The sequence below is a fragment of the Mesitornis unicolor genome, unplaced genomic scaffold (assembly GCF_000695765.1).
Source record: "Mesitornis unicolor isolate BGI_N332 unplaced genomic scaffold, ASM69576v1 scaffold8942, whole genome shotgun sequence".
Lineage (NCBI taxonomy): Eukaryota > Metazoa > Chordata > Aves > Mesitornithiformes > Mesitornithidae > Mesitornis > Mesitornis unicolor.
The window spans coordinates 25492-32647 of NW_010167085.1; the positions used below are offsets into that span (position 1 = coordinate 25492).

Sequence of the window (7156 nt, forward strand, 5' to 3'; positions counted from 1 at the left end):
TAAATTAAGAGTACTGTTTAAAATATAGAGCTGCTACTATAATTTTTACCTGTAACCACAATTTTCCCAAAAATTCAACAGTTCCTCAATGTCCTCTTACATTCTTCACATTAGGAGTAATTTGAATTGGTTCAAGTTCCACAGTCACCCGACTTTCTTTTATAGATAGACATGCACATTTCAAATGCTATAACCCAAAGTACAGCATATATGTATAGAATTCTGTTTTTAAAACAGCATCTTGTCTTCATTTGTGCAGTCCTTATCATAAAAGGTTTGATCAAGCTTTGAAGTATCTCAACGGAATTTTTCCATTAACAATTTGAATCAAATTAAGTGTAGTCTAGTACAAAAACAGTCTGAAAAGCAACAGAGAGGAAGCTAATAGTACTAGAATATAGATGCTGTCAAGTTTGAAGCAAAACAGTGAGCAGTTTTTCAGAATGACAAAAACAAAGATCCATGCTCAACTAAAATATCTAATGTGGTCTGCTAATAGGTTGTACCATTATTACCATTTTTGTAATTTTCCAAAGCTGTTATTTCCTTTTTTGGAGACAGGAAAAAAAGGATTTGGATCACCACAAATTTTGTAATGCTTATAGTATGTGCTCTAACACTTTCCATTTAACATGTAAGTGCAGTGTAGAGGCTAAACAAATAAAATTTCAATTTGGAGGAATGGAAGTTCTCAGATGAAAAAATAATAAGCACCTACAGCCTTCGGAATCTGGAACAGAATTGTTTTTAGTGGAACTCACTTGATATGAGTCAGCTTTAAGTAATATTTTCAAAATGCTGCAGGACTTCACAAAACATTTAACTAATTATTACTGGAGATTTGAGCCAATATAATTTTTTTGTTTATTCACTATATATACTGAACGAACTAGCCTTAATTTATCTTGAAAATAATATTTAATTTAAATCGTGAGTGATCAGTGCATAAATTCCCTACTCCTTTTATGTGGCAATGTGAAAAGATCTGCAAGCACTTTTTCTGGAGCTATATGCTCCTATGGCCCAGATATCCTACTCTTAATTTTAGGCACCCAAATCTCCTGGTTCTTAGGGTACACATCTGTGAACCAGATGTGCACACAGGTCTAAGACTAAAAGGAAGCAGCTGATTTAGATAATATCTATTAGGTTTTAGTAACTTGAGTCTTTTGCAAAGGAGGATTAAAAACAAATGGACTGAGAGGAGTTTCCACTTATGCAGAAGTGCATAGAAGTTACAAAAAGGATAGTTTTACAGAGAGAAAAGGCAGAAATGGTATCACTTCTGAGTGAAGAGATAAAATAGTGGAACTGTAACTCAACAATATTTGAAAGCTAGATCTTTCTGCAAAGTGATATACTTGAAGTGAGTTTTGCTTTGAGATTCTTTCATTGCAACCTACCAGACTTCTTGGCCATCTTTGGCCATGAAAATGTGAATGAACAAGAAAGGAGCTTTGAATTAAATAAAAGGAACATTTCTGTTCATGTATCACAGGTTGAAGAAAACTAGATGAGAACAGGTTTTGATCGTATTTTTTTTCATTAAAAAAAATGAATAAATAAGGAATAAGACAGAAAACAAACTGAGATGAATTAATTAGGAGTACAGTTGCTGTAAAGGTGAAATGTCAATATGCCCAGACATTATCAGGTATAAAGCGTATTTATAACTAGTTTTTGAGATAGCTTAGGTGAATTTTGGGCATTCCTTGGAAATTAGCTAGACTATGTTCACATGCCATTTAATGACTTCTGAGAGTTATGAAAAAAACAACCAACAAACCAAAAACAACCCCCACAAAACAGAGCCAGAAAGAAGAAGCCATCCATCCACTTTCCCAGTCTGCTGCATAAGAAGATGTATCTCTATTTGCTGGGCTTTAGTTCCCACCAGCTCTCCTAAACAAAGGCTATGAGACAGGTGCTTCAGGAGTCAGAACAGTTAAATTAGGAAAGTATATAGGATGATGCTGAAGGGACAGTATTAACAGAGTGGAGAGATGGCAAAAATCTTGTTAAGAAAAATGGAAAATCTATTGTTTTATATCTTATCCTTGAAAAGCATGTGATTCTTCATCTTGACTGTGCTATTTATATAGCTAATTTAAAACTATCAGCAAGACGAGAACTATATGAATGAAAAAAATCTCAGTTGAACTTTATGTGACCCATGTTTTTACCATATTTTAACTGCAAAATATCATCATGTTTGTTTTATAAGATTTTTCTACAAGTTATGAAGATATGCATGGTTTTTAATTTTGTTAATAGAATGAGAAATATTATGTATACTGGACCCACAGAAATCAATATAATAAATGACTGATGCATAACTATAACTGTCAAAAATATATTAAGCCTGTTCTATCCTCTATTTGCAGCCAATGTACAATTCTACTTGTACTGCAAATATAAAACTACATGATTACTGAAAGATCAAAACGAGCATTAATTAAAATTGAGCTTGTACTTTGAAACAAATATTTAATCAGAGAAAACGAAAGTAGTGCCTTTCCCATGAATTTTAAAAGTCTCTTTACAAACATTATGCTCCGTTGCTCCACTTGCTATACCTACTTCCACAAAGTATTGCCTTACAGGGGATCTCCTTCTGTGTTCAAAATCTTTTTTTTATTCCAATTGATATTTTGCTGAATGCTTCTGCATTTTGCCCCATTTGCAGTCAAGGCTACAGTTTAGTTTTTCCTTGGTCAACTGAAACTAATGCAGTAATTTTCAGATAAGTATGATAATGTGCATGAGAAACTCCACCTGGTCTCTGTTTCTCCACATGCAGAACCACAGCTTTGTTTACTTCTATATTTCTAGTTCTGATACCATGCACATTTGTTCACCTACTTAGCTTAATTCACTATCATAATCCCCCTGCTTCACATTCACTTATTTGCATCATTCAAATACTAATACTACCAGCATCTGTTTCCTAACATGTAAATGGTTCTCCCACGCCAGGGGGACAGAAGAGATGTCAGAACATCAAGAGAGTAACATTGACTCCCTATGGGATGCACTGGCATTTGACACTCTGTCTTGAGCAAATGTGTCTGCTGATTGTGTTACTGCAGAACCACAGAGGTCTGTAATAATTTAGCATCTTTTCTCTTTACAGTGAAGGGCACTGAGCTATGTCAGGCCCTTCCCTGCCTCCAGTAGCCTGCACTGGCATGGAGGCCCAGACGCATCAGCAGCAGATTTTGAGGGAAGCACACATCCAGGTTCCTCTTCTTCAAGAGGCTGCTAGGGTCCTTCAGCCCAGCCACACCCTGTACTATGAATTTTCATAAAGATAGCCAGTTAATAACAGACAAGAACTTCATATGTACCCACAACAGTTACAGTTAAATACAATTCAACACACAAGATACTCTAAAATAGCTTGTGCATGCTTTCTATATGCACATTTCACATTTGTTCCCATCCAACTTCATAAGAACTTGTGTCCTGTAAGAATGGAAGACATCCACCATTTAGAGATAAGGGAAGGTTCTTATGGAAACATTAAGACTCACTTTAAACAGTTACTGTCTTGGTGCATTATTTTTTGGCATTGCCTGGTGAAAATAACATCTCATCCAAGCCTTAAGATGCATTCTTGAACTAATTCCATGGAACAAGAAACAGACAACGTAAAGCTGAGTAGTTCCAGATTCTGAAAAGCAGGAGAAAGCTGTATGTGCAAAAAGAACAAATGTATAAAGTGAGTTTACAGTAACTGCTGAAAAACCATTCCTGGGATGTGTTTTTATTAAACAAACATGCATTCAGTCACCAAAGTAAATCTCCAGACCAAGTAAATTCCAATGGTTTGCAGAAGAAACTTTGAATTCAGTATTTAATGTTGTGGGAAAGGTTATAATCCACGGATAACCCTGTGTCTTTGATTCTGATCCTCAAGCTAAAATTTTATTAAGAGTATTTTACTGTGGACAGAAGATAGTTAAAGAAAAAGGCAGAAGAATGAATGAGTCACTTGGCTGAAGAAGCACAGAAGCATTGAGGTCTGAGCACTATTTGTTAGCTCATGTCTAGCAGTATAAAATAAATTGGAAAACAAAAGTCTGTTCACAATTTGTTTTACAATCTAAAATGTTCTCTCTAAAATATAAAAATTCCTTGTATAAGGAATGTATATGGCTAGTGGTCTAAACTTTCTCAGGTTTGTGAAATACTGATCATTCTCTCATCCCACAGGAATAATAGATGGGTTGTCCTTGTGCAAAATATGGTATCCACCTGCACTTCATTAGAGAGCTACATTTTTGTACATGCTACACCACAAGATCACCATGATGACATAGCAGCTTCACAGAACAGCGTGACTAGGGCTTTTTTTTTTTCTCTTGTAACACAGAGGATCTGGCAGACTCTTACCTCCTGACACTGTTTACAGCATATATTGGTCGATACAGTCCCTTATTGCATCTGCTCTGGGAATTAAGGAAAGCAGCTTCAAGGCAGTAAGGTAAGTACTGCTGCATGTTTTAACCGTAATGTTCAGCTATTTAAATGTAGCTGTAGTGGGAACGTGAAAACATGTCAGGATAACTTTGCCAATTTTTAAATTGAAGACAAATCAACAGTTGCTTAGTGGATTAATTTTCTCAGTTTCCTTAAAAAAACCCTCACATATTTGTGCATCACTGTTGAACTTTTTTACAGTCCATTTTGTTCTGCTTCAAGAGTTGATGTACAATAAAAAAAAATTTGTAAGACTACTCACTGCTTACTTATTCATTCACAATCTATTATCAAGAGCTCCACAGACTCCATTTGTTAAATTTTGCTCATTTAAAAAAAAATACAAGGTATCCTGACATTTAAATAATTAATCAAGTAAACAATGAGAGGAAAATTTTAGGTATTTTGAAACTTGAGTTGATTTTAAAGCATATTTAAAACATACTATTTAAACTTTTTAAAATTAGATCTTTTTCAAACTGTGTAAGATGTTATGCTGCAGAATTAAAGTATATTTAGTTTAAGGCTGATTGAATGATAAGCCTTTATTTATTTAGTTTCACAACTTTAGAATTAAGATAGTATAGACTAGCTCCAGAATAGTTTTAATACTTTGTCTGCTCTACTGTAGTAAGATTTTTTCCAAGATCATGAATTTGCCATTTAGTAGGTTTGGCTAGTTGCCTGAGCAACTTCACAAATATTTTCACAAGTATTTTGCAACATAACTGTTTAGAACAAACACAGACAATTAGTTTGAGCATGCTTATAAGATAAACATCTAAGAATGTATTCTGATTTTATCTTTTAGATTTATATAATTCAGTACAACAATAAAGATAGTATACATGATCTATTTATATTTTACAGTTCTGACAGAGAAACATTTAGATATGTGAATGAGAAATCCACGAATAAAACAAGTTAACTACCCTATATATGTACTTTGCTGTGCTATGTCCCACACATGTTCATATGCTTTTGGACTACAGAATTGTTACCTACATTTTAAAATGTTTTTGATAAAATAATTCAAAACACTTGCTCTCTAACTTTTTAAATTACTTCGAGGGTTCTACAGAACAGTTAAACATTGTACGCTATTCAAAAGACCTGTCAGATTATGACATCAATAATAAAATTCATCATTGCAAATATAATTTGAAACCAGGAGAATAACAGAATTTAAATTTAAAATGGGATGCTTATGCTACCTTATAAGTAAGACTATAAAATGATACAGATGTGTAAAAATGTCACTGTAAGGCCAAAGAGTGTAGTCCAAGAAGTTCATTACACTTTATTTGATACTTTGAATAGAGAAGCAGTTTGTCTGCCATCCTTAATGTTTAGTACCTAAATAGGACCAGAGTTTGAGCTGAATTGTGTCACTGTAGTCTTTGCTTTCAGAGGAGCTGTACTTATTTATACCAGCAGGGGACTGAAGGTTGAGTTTGCATGTTCTCATGCAGTAATGAAGAACAGACAAAGGAAATTACACTGATAACTCATATTTCAATGATTGCTCTGTCTTATGGTTTGTAATTTGATAAATGTGATGGGACATACACCATGGAAAAGACAGGCAGAAGACAGCAGCTTAATATCTAGCAGATGGACTTTGTGGATGATTGGAGATTAAATGAGAACATTTATTAAAAATCTTCATGCTGTACTGCATGAGATCAATAGGCCCTGCCTAGACATACTTTAGTTGAGATTATTAGCTGACTAGAATGTGGTGTGGCTTTTATCAAGTCAATTAAAGCAAGGAAATTTAGAATTACGGAAGACTTTCTAGCTATGGCCCTGCACTTTAACGCTAGGTACTCTAATTCTAATCAATGCCAATAGCGAGATTAACTTACTCTGCTGGAAGATTGCCCAGATCTGAGATCAGTTTCTGGTGGTCTGTTTACAAGCTCCACATACTTTCTCAAATTACTTGAAAACAAGAAGGTTTTAAGGATTTTTCTTAATTCTTTCACTCTGAACAGTAGTTGAATATGCCAAGCCTTGTCTTTTACTGGTGAAAATCAAAGTAAGCTCACTGATTTCAGTGATGCCAGACCCACTTTTCCAACACAACATCAATCTAGGTAGTGAGAAAATAGAAGTAGTAAAATACTGATCTTCACAGATTAGTGTTTTGTGGAGTAACTGATGAGAGAGGTATGCCCTTAAAAAGGAAGGTGAGAACATTCATGTTGTATCACAGAAAAACATCCCTGAGGACACTGAATTTCCTTTTACTGTATGTGAACTGGAAGACCTTTATTGCTTTATTGTTCTATTGATTTAGAATGATCATACAATGTAATCAGCTGATTTACTACTGTATATAGAATTTTTAAGAACACTTGTACTATCTGAAATTCAGTCATTCCAGTTCTACTGTAGATCCATATTAGATATGCATGCATATGCAGTCCTGATTGTTTGACATGCCCAAGAGAATATGCTATATATTTCTATTAGTTTGTTCTTTAGGTGAATATGAAACTTAATGGACCATGCTTTACTGAACATGATCCATGACAAGGTATTTCAAGCAACAAGCACCTTAACAACATGCTATACAGCAGATCATCACCCTCAGTTTGTAACTTCCCTGGCTCTATCAAACTTAAGTCAAATTGCACATGTTATTTAGATAAGAGGCGATTCAGTATAG

The 7156-nt window shown here is 34.4% G+C and overlaps 1 protein-coding gene across 1 annotated transcript in view; it reads left to right on the plus strand.

The window, feature by feature from the left end:
- The first annotated feature begins 4181 nt into the window (after window positions 1-4181).
- The window catches only part of LUM (lumican), a 10394-nt gene continuing 7419 nt past the window's right edge, over window positions 4182-7156 (plus strand). Inside the window, exon 1 of the mRNA XM_010178555.1 lies at window positions 4182-4486. The gene's annotated coding sequence lies outside the window, so the exon portion shown is untranslated. The remainder of the gene's footprint in view (window positions 4487-7156) is intronic.